At 33.3% G+C, this 12,522-nt stretch overlaps 1 long non-coding RNA gene across 2 annotated transcripts; it reads left to right on the forward strand.

The window, feature by feature from the left end:
- The first annotated feature begins 1,540 nt into the window (after positions 1-1,540).
- On the forward strand, positions 1,541-4,812 carry LOC139890885 (uncharacterized). Of its 2 annotated transcripts, XR_011773463.1 has the most exons (5): positions 1,541-2,068; positions 2,341-2,393; positions 2,781-2,837; positions 2,906-2,972; positions 3,650-4,808. It is a non-coding gene; the product is annotated as an uncharacterized lncRNA (long non-coding RNA). The 2 variants fall into 2 exon arrangements; XR_011773462.1 differs by having other exon boundaries at positions 2,906-4,812.
- The last annotated feature ends 7,710 nt before the right edge of the window (positions 4,813-12,522 follow it).

Consider the following 12,522-nt stretch of genomic DNA (forward strand, 5'->3'; position numbering starts at 1 on the left):
GCTAAGGAAGCAAAATATTGGGAAAGTTACCAATTTTCCGATGAATCGGATCCGGATGAGGATTCCGATGATGTTATAGAAATTACCCCGACCCAATTTAATGAGGCAAAAGAAAATAAGAGAAAAGGCATCAAAATAGAGAAATCTGATTTCGACCCCGATGAACTTTATATGTACCGTCAACACCCATATTTTCAATATCGTGACAATAACCCGGGAACCTCTAAACCACCAGGTTTTTCTAAACCAATGTGGAAAACGACGACTCGTATTAGAGGAACATCATATATCCCTAGAAGATTAGGAAAAAGAACCAAGTCCGAAGAAGAAGAAACCAGTTATTCAGATTAAAGGAGTGTGAGCATGTTGTGTAATAAATGTATTGTAGTGTGCTTGTACTTTTATGTTCTATGTAAAAATTGATTGTATTATTTGTTATTACGAATCTAATCCTTGTCTATTTTACAGTATAAAAACAAAATGGACGTTAAGGGTAGACAACCGAATATTTTAGAAGACCTACCAGAGGATATGATTGAGGAAATCTTGTCTAGAGTCAGTCAGAATTCATCAGCACATTTAGTTATCGCGAAATTAACTTATCAAACATTTGAAAGACTTTCCGGAAATTTCTTAGTTTATAAAAGGCTTTCCTATGATAGGTGGGGTATATCACATTGGGGAGACCGTAAGTTACGCCGTGTTTTCTTTAAAGCATTAAATGCGGGGAACCCAAATGCAATTTTACGCTACGGGTTAAGAACCTATTTTGACTCAACATATCTCAACATAGGATTTCGTGAATTAGAAAGAGCTTCTAACATGCAACATAAAGAAGCATGTTATGCTTACGGATTAGTGATGTTCGCTTCTTACCAAAGTGAGAAAAAGAATATCGGATTGCAACTTTTAAATAAAACCTTCCCACAAGTGACGGATTCAGTAGTTGGGGTGAGAAACAAGGTTTTTAGATTATTACGGGGCTGTTGCACATTACTAAACCCTCATCCTTTTGACGACGTTACAACATGCTGCCTAGCCAATGGTCATAATGGTTATTTTCCACAAGACCAAGGATGGGAAGTCGTCTTAGTAAAACCAGAATGCATGACTTGTTTCTGAACTTATGAATTACGTGTCTTTATTTCCTTTGCTGAACAACTTGCGTATTAACTAGATTTATCTTCAAAACTGTCCTGTATCATAGTGTACTATATTTCATGTTATATGTAATATAGCGAAGTTGTAAGTTTGAAGAATATTTGTATGTGATATATTATTATAATCAGTTTTTCATATGGAATTGTAGTAGTTGAATTGTATATCCCTACATCACATAAAACATGCCTATACATCCTAAGTGTCAGAACCTAATCATATCACCTACTCATCTAACACGTGTCTTACACCACAAATTTTCTGTTTTTTAAAAAAAAAATCCGTAAATTTTAATATCTCACCACGTGTCCCACATCTATACCACAACAATGAAAACAACTCTAAGTCTTCTTCTCTCATCTCATAAACCGGACGACTTTTTTCAAATCACCATTTTTCCTTTTTTTTTTCATACCTAATGCTTTGAAATCATAGTATTACTGTTGAGAGTTTTACAAATCTAACGGTATCCGCTTTGTATAAACGGCTTAAACTTGGTCTCAAACGATTCATATCGACATCCGCTCCGATCCTTTTCCGTTATGATACATTGCCTGTCTTGCTCAAGAGCCCTAATTTATTCATTCGTTTGCTTATATTCTTAATCACGGTTCGAATCGATTTGGAAGAGGATACACACCGGTTTACTGTAACCGTTCGTGTACATCGATTAGGGTTTTCCATTTATGGGGAACATGGTTTTTTCTTCAAGATTCTGAAATTCAAATTCAATTTTGTTTCAAACTTTAGGAATGCCAGAAGGAATTCAAAATTAGGGTTAAAATTATCGTCAGTTGATGGTGGTTCGTATTTGCAGGAATCAAATTACACAACTTCCGATGCTGGCCGACGATGTCTGTCTTCATCTTACGATTATTAACTGAAAATCGACGAATTTATCTTCAAAACGGTATGTATATCAGTTTTACTCCACATGTTTATTATCATTTGATTTCAATGGTTTCATTAATTTGTTTGAAATCAATTTTTGTGTTTAATCATTTATTTATTGTAACTTGATTATCATTAATTTACTCCGCATGTTTATTATCATTTGATTTCAATAGTTTCATTAATTTGTTTGAAATCGATTTTAGTGTTTAATCATTTGATTTCAATGGTTTCATTAATTTGGTTGAAATCGATTTTAGTGTTTAATCATTTATTTATTGTAATTTACAGAAAAAGAGAGGTGAATTAGATGGTATTGTAGGGTTCCGGAAATTTAGCAGAAGGTAATTACCAGTGTTCATTGTTGTAATTATGCAATGATAGCTTTTTGAAATGATTATATATGTGTATGTGTATACCTATGTATGTACTATGATTGTGATATTTTTTAGATTTTTAATTACCGATTTTAGAAAGTATCATGATTTGTGATCAAAATAGCTTGATATACTTTGCTACATAGAGCGATATGTAAATAGTTATTGAATTTTCATCCTGTTCATAGTTTTAATGTATATATAATGCTATTAGGTATAGACGTATAGGTAGGAATATTGGACTACATTTTATTAACCAAAAGATTAATTATTTTTGTGTATTCGAACAAAAGATCTGTTGCTTAATAAACTCTGAATTAGGGTGTTTTTTTCATCCTCTTCTTCATTTTTTAGATTCGGTACAGATTCAAAAAGGCCTGATATAATCAAGTTTTTCTTCAGATTCAACAGGTATTTTCTTTCATTTTTTGTTTCTTTTACTCTTCTTCTTATTCTTTAACGTATTTGGAGATTTTTAGGTTTAAATCCATGGATTTCGGATTTGTTAGTGGCGGCTGTTAATAAAAGAACCAATTGATAATACAGGTTTGTTTTTAGCCATCAACGAATCGTTCAGTTTTTTGTTTTGTTTTTGTTTTTTTCAACAATGTTGAGTACGCCTCACAAATTGAGTTTTGGTGTTATTGTTTTCATTCGTTCTAATTTTCTTCTTTTACTTTTGGGATGTCATTTTGCAAATATGATTTTGAAGAAATGCAACCACCATTTTTATGTATTCTTATCGTTTGCTCCAAGTTTGTAAGATGGTAGAAATACAAGTACCATTTTGACGTAGTTATGCTTAGGTTTGAATGCCCTCCAAATGTTTGATGCCTTAAACAAAGATGAACATGTCTTAAGATGAGGTATTTTTTTTTAATTAAAAAACCCATATATGAATAATTCATATGAAAGAAACTCAACTATCACATAAGGTACGTCTTATAATAAAATTTTGTATTTTTACTTAATTTTGTTATAGTTAATGAAGTTTTTTCGCTTGATTTCAATTGATTTTCATCTTCATTCCTTACATTTTCTAATACTTTGTGCCATATTGATTTTTAATCATTGTTGACAACCTGATGGTCTTGTGCAAGCGTTGTATATTAGTAATTTTATTGTTTACAATTCTTTTATTAGTCCACTACTATTAAGAATTTTGATAAGAATTTTTTATTTTTTTATTTTGAGGATGATTTAGCCACATATTCAAGTTGCAGCTACTACCTGCAACTAAGCCTTCCAATCAAAATAAAATAGCCGACTGCATACCCACAAGTGATATCATCTGCTTCGATTATATCTCCACCTTCGACTGTATACCCTACGATTATATAAACTACGGTGACTAACGACGGTGACATTCCATTCGATCAAGAAGAACACTGTCTACAACAAGTGAGTTGTTGATATCATCTGATTGGCCCAAATGGCTCATTTAATCTTTTATAATAAAATATCCCGTTCTGACTTCAATCCATCTAAACATTTTAACTTGGCCCGCCCATATTGCCAATTCTACTTTGTTTACCTTATTTATCTTTTTGAATTTATTGACAGAGGCTAAATATTTTGTTTTAAGATAATGCCATTCTTGACACGCTTCGAATTCCAAATGTTTTTAGTGTTTACTGATATAAGTAAAATCTACCCATTTAATACTGAATGGGTTATTTCCATCCATGCTGAATCTTAAACGGGGCGAAGAGTGATTGAAATGGATCGAACGGGTTAAGCTGCCCAAAGTCATCAATTATTGTTGACGGGACCATTAGATCTACCAATTCATGGTCCTTCGATTGTTGCCACTATCCTTAAGGACATGTAATGAGTTACGTTCATGGGTTTGTATAAAAAGGTTTATGCTGCAAAATGTAAATCTTCTGAATATTTCATGGCTTTACCAGCAGAAACCTGTACCATGAATGGACACTTGAATTCAAAGCAATAGCTGACCGTATTATTGCCTTGGTGTTTTAGTGACCTTATTTCCTTTTGAAATACATGGACACTAATAATATCATGTTAGTTTTAAAAATTGCCATTTATACTTATATAATGTGTTTTCTGTTAATGATTTTTCAGGCGTACAAATCAATGCAAGATATAGTACTGTAAATTATGAAGTCCCCTTGCACAAATACGTGGCTTTGATGTAATAACAGGTACCCATTACTTACTTTTGATCCTTATCTTCAAAGTTCCTTTAGTTGGTGGCAGATCAAAACTTAAAGCAGAGCCAGACAAATGTATATGTACGCGAACTGGGTACATAACGCTAAGTTGTTATTGACACATTAATGCCTTAAATAACTATAAGTTTTTTACAAACTCATGCCATATATCTATTCATATCCGTATCTAGGTTTCTTTAATTTTCCAATTCTTACAATGAATTGATAAGCGAAAAAGTTATTCGTTGTATAATTGATTAGGTCCAACTTACTAGTGTGCTATTTATTTATTACTCTTTTAGCAGCAACTAACTAAATGCATGAATGTGGCAATGTAGAACTTTCTGCCTTAAGCATATGATGTTGATTGTAGCTGCAAATTACTTTTGAATTTCAAAATTTGGAGTCTCTAAAATTATAAGTTACTAACCACATTTTTAGTTGGCGAGTTCAAAAAATACAACCAATATTATGATGAGGACGTGTTCAAGAGTCTGATATCATGAAACCTACATATGGTAATTACATCTTATTGCTCTAAAAATTCTACTGTATTAATCTTCTTTTTTTATATATATGTTTCATCTTCTTAAGAATTGTATATTTTTATGCAACTTATGTGTTTACATAAAAAAAATTCCTTTTTAATATATTAACTCTTATTTATCATAATATCTATACACTAATCTGAATTTGCATCAATTATGTGATTATTGTGTTACATCACCGGATTTGTTGTCAACCTTTTGATTAATCTTAGCATATGCGTATTACATGTCATTGCATTTATGCAGGGCAAAACATTATAAATGGATTCAAATCAAGGCATTCAACAAGACGTTCAAGTACAAGTTTGCAGCTTGATTACAAGCTGAAACCATGGATGACATCTTAGATTCATTGTAATTGTATCATATACCTAATCGGCACCAATACGAACATTTTCGAATACTATATTTTCGAATACTATTTTATAGAGCAGATGAGCAACGCACGAGCTCTTAATGCGGCTATCATATGCGATGACTAAGTAACATTATATGTTTCCAGTTTGTTTGATTAACAGTCGTCGTGCAACGCACGGGCTCTTAAAGGCTAGTTAGCTAATAAGTATGAACTTAACGGGTAGGTAGTACCCGAATTTAAACTTATAAAACGCTAATATGAAGAAAAAGCTTTTATAAATGAGTTCATATTATGCTACGAAATACTATTGACTACTCTTAATATTCTGTATGATTAACTCGATTCAGTTGTCTATTTTGAAGGAAATGGCACTGACTACTCGACACACCATGAATATGAACGAAGAGGAATTTCGTACCTTTCTTGCTGCAAACATAGCCGCAGTACAGGCTGCGCTACATACCAACAATAACGCTGAATCTAGCAATGCAGCTAACAGCGCAAGAAATCGTGTAGGATGCACCTACAAAGAATTCACTGCCTGCAAACCTTTGGAATTTGATGGAACCGAAGGACCAATTGGATTGAAACGGTGGACCGAGAAAGTCGAATCGGTGTTTGCCATAAGTAAGTGTACTGAAGAGGACAAAGTTAAGTACGCTACACATACCTTCACAGGTACTGCCTTAACGTGGTGGAACACCTATCTTGAACAGGTAGGACAAAATGCTGCTTACGCACTACCGTGGTCGGCATTCAAGCAATTGATGAACGAGCAGTACCGTCCTAGAAACGAAGTCAATAAACTCAAGGCAGAACTTAGAGAGTTACGAACACAAGGGTTCGACGTTACCACATATGAATGATGATTCACAGAGTTGTGCCTATTGTGCCCGGGAGCATTCGAAGATGAAGAAGAGAAGATCGACGCGTTTGTAAAAGGGTTACCAGTAAGGATTCAAGAAGATGTAAGTTCACACGAGCCCGCTTCTATACAGAAGGCAAGTCGAATGGCTCATAAACTCATAAATCAGATTGAGGGAAGAATTAAAGAGCAGGCGGCCGAAGAAGCCAACACGAAATAACTCAAGAGGAAGTGGGAGGAAAACGGTGACAAGAGTCACCAGTACAACAACAATAACAATTACAACCACAATCGCAACAACTATCCCAACAACCGCAACAACAATCGCAACAATAACCGCAATCCTAACAATAACTACAACAAACATCCCAACAACAACAACAACAACTACAACAACCGTTTCAACAACAATAATAATCCCAACAACAACCTCAATAACAACAACGGCAACAAAAACCAAAAACAGCCATGTCATAGGTGTGAAGAAAATCACCAGAGGTTTTGCACGACATTTTGCAACAGGTGTAAAAGAAATGGTCATAGCGCGACAAAGTGTGAGGTCTACAGACCAAAGTTTAACAGAACTAAGGGAGCAAATAATGCTGGAACAAGTAATGCTAAAACGAATAGTGTCGGAGCAAGTAATAACAACGCTGTTTGTTATAAATGTGGAAAACCGGGCCACATTATTAGAAATTGCCCGAATCAGGGGAATACTAATGGGCAGGATCGTGGAAGAGTTTTCAATATTAATGCGGCAGAAGCACAGGAAGACCCGGAGCTTGTTACGGGTACGTTTCTTATTGACGTTAAATCTGCTTATGTTTTATTTGATTCGGGTGCGGATAGAAGCTATATGAGTAGAGAATTTTGTGCTAAATTAAGTTGCCCATTGACTCCTTTGGATAGTAAAATTTTACTCGAATTAGCAAATGGTAAAATAATTTCAGCAGATAATATATGTCGGAATCGAGAAATTAAACTGGTTAGCGAAACATTTAAGATTGACTTGATACCAGTAGAGTTAGGGAGTTTTGATGTGATAATCGGTATGGACTGGTTGAAAGAAGTGAAAGCAGAGTTCGTTTGTTACAAAAATGCAATTCGCATTATACGAGAAAAAGGAAAACCCTTAATGGTGTACGGAGAAAAGAGCAACGCGAAGTTAAATCTTATTAGTAACCTGAAGGCACAAAAACTAATAAGAAAAGGTTTCTATGCTGTGCTAGCACACGTCGAGAAAGTCAATTCCGAAGAAAAGAACATCAATATATTCCCGTCGCAAAAGAATTTCCCGATGTATTTCCGAAAGAATTACCGGGTCTACCTCCACACCGATCCGTTGAATTTCAAATAGACCTTGTACCGGGAGCTGCACCAATAGCTCGTGCTCCATACAGACTCGCACCTAGCGAAATGAATGAACTTCAGAGCCAATTACAAGAACTTTTAGAGCGTGGTTTCATTCGACCAAGCACATCACCGTGGGGAGCTCCTGTTTTGTTTTTCAAGAAGAAAGATGGTACATTCAGGTTGTGTATCGACTACCGAGAGTTGAACAAACTTACCATCAAGAACCGCTACCCACTACCGAGAATCGACGACTTATTTGATCAACTACAATGCTCGTCTATTTATTCGAAGATCGATTTATGTTCTGGATATCATCAAATGCGGGTGAAGGAGGATGATATTCCAAAGACTGCTTTTAGGACGCGTTATGGTCATTATGAGTTTATGGTTATGCCATTTGGATTGACTAACGCACTAGCTGTGTTCATGGACCTCATGAACCGAGTGTGTGGGCCATATCTTGACAAGTTTGTCATTGTTTTCATCGATGACATACTTATTTACTCGAAGAATGATCAAGAGCATGACGAACACTTGAGAAAAGTGCTAGAGTTGTTAAGGAAAGAAAAACTGTACGCTAAGTTTTCAAAGTGTGCATTTTGGTTGGAAGAAGTTCAATTCCTCGGTCACATAGTGAACAAAGAAGGTATTCAGGTGGATCCAGCAAAGATTGAAACCGTTGAAAAGTGGGAAACCCCGAAAACTCCGAAACACATACGCCAGTTTTTAGGACTAGCTGGTTACTACAGAAGGTTCATCCAAGACTTTTCCAGAATAGCAAAACCCTTGACTGCATTAACGCATAAAGGGAAGAAATTTGAATGGAAGGATGAACAAGAGAAAGCGAGTTATTGAAGAAAAAGTTAACTACGACACCTATATTGTCATTACCTGAAGGGAATGATGATTTTGTGATATATTGTGACGCCTCAAAGCAAGGTCTCGGTTGTGGACTAATGCAACGAACGAAGGTAATTGCTTATGCGTCTAGACAATTGAAGATTCACGAGCAGAATTATACGACGCATGACTTGGAATTAGGCGCAGTTGTTTTTGCATTAAAGACTTGGAGGCACTACTTATATTGTAGTGACCCGAACTTTTCCATGTTTATATATATATTAAATGAAATTGTTATTTACATGATTAAGTGTTTCCAACATGTTAAGCAATCAAACTTGTTAAGACTTGATTAATTGAAATAGGTTTCATATAGACAATTGACCACCCAAGTTGACCGGTGATTCACGAACGTTAAAACTTGTAAAAACTATACGATGACATATATATGGTTATATATATATATATATATATATATATATATATATATATATATATATATATATATATATATATATATATATATATATATATATAGTTAACATGATTTTATTATAAGTATGTATCTCATTAGGTATTTTAACAATGAGTTATATACATAAAAATGAGACTATTAATTTAAGAAACTCGAAAACGATATATAACGATTATCGTTATAACAACGTCTTACTAGGTACATATGAATCATATTAAGATATTGATACACTTGGTTAATTATGTTAAATGATAAGTAAATATATTATTAAGTGTATTAACAATGAAATACATATGTAAAAATAAGACTACTAACTTAATGATTTCGAAACGAGACATATATGTAACGATTATCGTTGTAACGACATTTAACTGTATATATATCATACTAAGATATATTATATATCATAATATCATGATAATATATTAATTTAACATCTCATTTGTTATAATAAACAATGGGTTAACAACATTCAACAAGATCGTTAACCTAAAGGTTTCAAAACAACATTTACATGTAACGACTAACGATGACTTAACGACTCAGTTAAAATGTATATACATGTAGTGTTTTAATATGTATTCATACACTTTTGAAAGACTTCAAGACACTTATCAAAATACTTATACTTAACAAAAATGCTTACAATTACATCCTCGTTCAGTTTCATCAACAATTCTACTCGTATGCACCCGTATTCGTACTCGTACAATACACAGCTTTTAGATGTATGTACTATTGGTATATACACTCCAATGATCAGCTTTTAGCAGCCCATGTGAGTCACCTAACACATGTGGGAACCATCATTTGGCAACTAGCATGAAATATCTCATAAAATTACAAAAATATGAGTAATCATTCATGACTTATTTACATGAAAACAAAATTACATATCCTTTATATCTAATCCATACACCAACGACCAAAAACACCTACAAACACTTTCATTCTTCAATTTTCTTCATCTAATTGATCTCTCTCAAGTTCTATCTTCAAGTTCTAAGTGTTCTTCATAAATTCTACAAGTTCTAGTTACATAAAATCAAGAATACTTTCAAGTTTGCTAGCTCACTTCCAATCTTGTAAGGTGATCATCCAACCTCAAGAAATCTTTGTTTCTTACAGTAGGTTATCATTATAATACAAGGTAATAATCATATTCAAACTTTGGTTCAATTTCTATAACTATAACAATCTTATTTCAAGTGATGATCTTACTTGAACTTGTTTTCGTGTCATGATTCTGCTTCAAGAACTTCGAGCCATCCAAGGATCCGTTGAAGCTAGATCCATTTTTCTATTTTCCAGTAGGTTTATCCAAGGAACTTAAGGTAGTAATGATGTTCATAACATCATTCGAGTCATACATATAAAGCTATCTTATTCGAAGGTTTAAACTTGTAATCACTAGAACATAGTTTAGTTAATTCTAAACTTGTTCGCAAACAAAAGTTAATCCTTCTAACTTGACTTTTAAAATCAACTAAACACATGTTCTATATCTATATGATATGCTAACTTAATAATTTAAAACCTGGAAACACGAAAAACACCGTAAAATCGGATTTACGCCGTCGTAGTAACACCGCGGGCTGTTTTGGGTTAGTTAATTAAAAACTACGATAAACTTTGATTTAAAAGTTGTTATTCTGGAAAAATGATTTTTATTATGAACATGAAACTATATCCAAAAATTATGGTTAAACTCAAAGTGGAAGTATGTTTTCTAAAATGGTCATCTAGACGTCGTTCTTTCGACTGAAATGACTACCTTTACAAAAATGACTTGTAACTTATTTTTCCGACTATAAACCTATACTTTTTCTGTTTAGATTCATAAAATAGAGTTCAATATGAAACCATAGCAATTTGATTCACTCAAAACGGATTTAAAATGAAGAAGTTATGGGTAAAACAAGATTGGATAATTTTTCTCATTTTAGCTACGTGAAAATTGGTAACAAATCTATTCCAACCATAACTTAATCAACTTGTATTGTATATTATGTAATCTTGAGATACCATAGACACGTATACAATGTTTCGACCTATCATGTCGACACATCTATATATATTTCGGAATAACCATAGACACTCTATATGTGAATGTTGGAGTTAGCTATACAGGGTTGAGGTTGATTCCAAAATATATATAGTTTGAGTTGTGATCAATACTGAGATACGTATACACTGGGTCGTGGATTGATTCAAGATAATATTTATCGATTTATTTCTGTACATCTAACTGTGGACAACTAGTTGTAGGTTACTAACGAGGACAGCTGACTTAATAAACTTAAAACATCAAAATATATTAAAAGTGTTGTAAATATATTTTGAACATACTTTGATATATATGTATATATTGTTATAGGTTCGTGAATCAACCAGTGGCCAAGTCTTACTTCCCGACGAAGTAAAAATCTGTGAAAGTGAGTTATAGTCCCACTTTTAAAATCTAATATTTTTGGGATGAGAATACATGCAGGTTTTATAAATGATTTACAAAATAGACACAAGTACGTGAAACTACATTCTATGGTTGAATTATCGAAATCGAATATGCCCCTTTTTATTAAGTCTGGTAATCTAAGAATTAGGGAACAGACACCTTAATTGACGCGAATCCTAAAGATAGATCTATTGGGCCTAACAAACCCCATCCAAAGTACCGGATGCTTTAGTACTTCGAAATTTATATCATATCCGAAGGGTGTCCTGGAATGATGGGGATATTCTTATATATGCATCTTGTTAATGTCGGTTACCAGGTGTTCACCATATGAATGATTTTTATCTCTATGTATGGGATGTGTATTGAAATATGAAATCTTGTGGTCTATTGTTACGATTTGATATATATAGGTTAAACCTATAACTCACCAACATTTTTGTTGACGTTTAAAGCATGTTTATTCTCAGGTGAATACTAAGAGCTTCCACTGTTGCATACTAAAATAAGGACAAGATTTGGAGTCCATGTTTGTATGATATTGTGTAAAAACTGCATTCAAGAAACTGATTTCGATGTAACATATTTGTATTGTAAACCATTATGTAATGGTCGTGTGTAAACAGGATATTTTAGATTATCATTATTTGATAATCTACGTAAAGCTTTTTAAACCTTTATTTATGAAATAAAGGTTATGGTTTGTTTTAAAAATGAATGCAGTCTTTGAAAAACGTCTCGTATAGAGGTTAAAACCTCGCAACGAAATCAATTAATATGGTACATTTTTAATCAATAAGAACGGGACATTTCAGTTGGTATCCGAGCGTTGGTCTTAGAGAACCAGAAAATTTGCATTAGTGTGTCTTATCGAGTTTGTTAGGATGCATTAGTGAGTCTGGACTTCGACCGTGTTTTCTTTAAAAATGATTGCTTAACATTTTTGTTGGAAACTATATATTATTAACATGTATATATTATGTGATATATTAATCTCTTAACATGTTTGATACTGTGTGATAGAT

Source organism: Rutidosis leptorrhynchoides, chromosome 2, assembly GCF_046630445.1.
Source record: "Rutidosis leptorrhynchoides isolate AG116_Rl617_1_P2 chromosome 2, CSIRO_AGI_Rlap_v1, whole genome shotgun sequence".
Classification (NCBI taxonomy): Eukaryota; Viridiplantae; Streptophyta; class Magnoliopsida; order Asterales; family Asteraceae; genus Rutidosis; species Rutidosis leptorrhynchoides.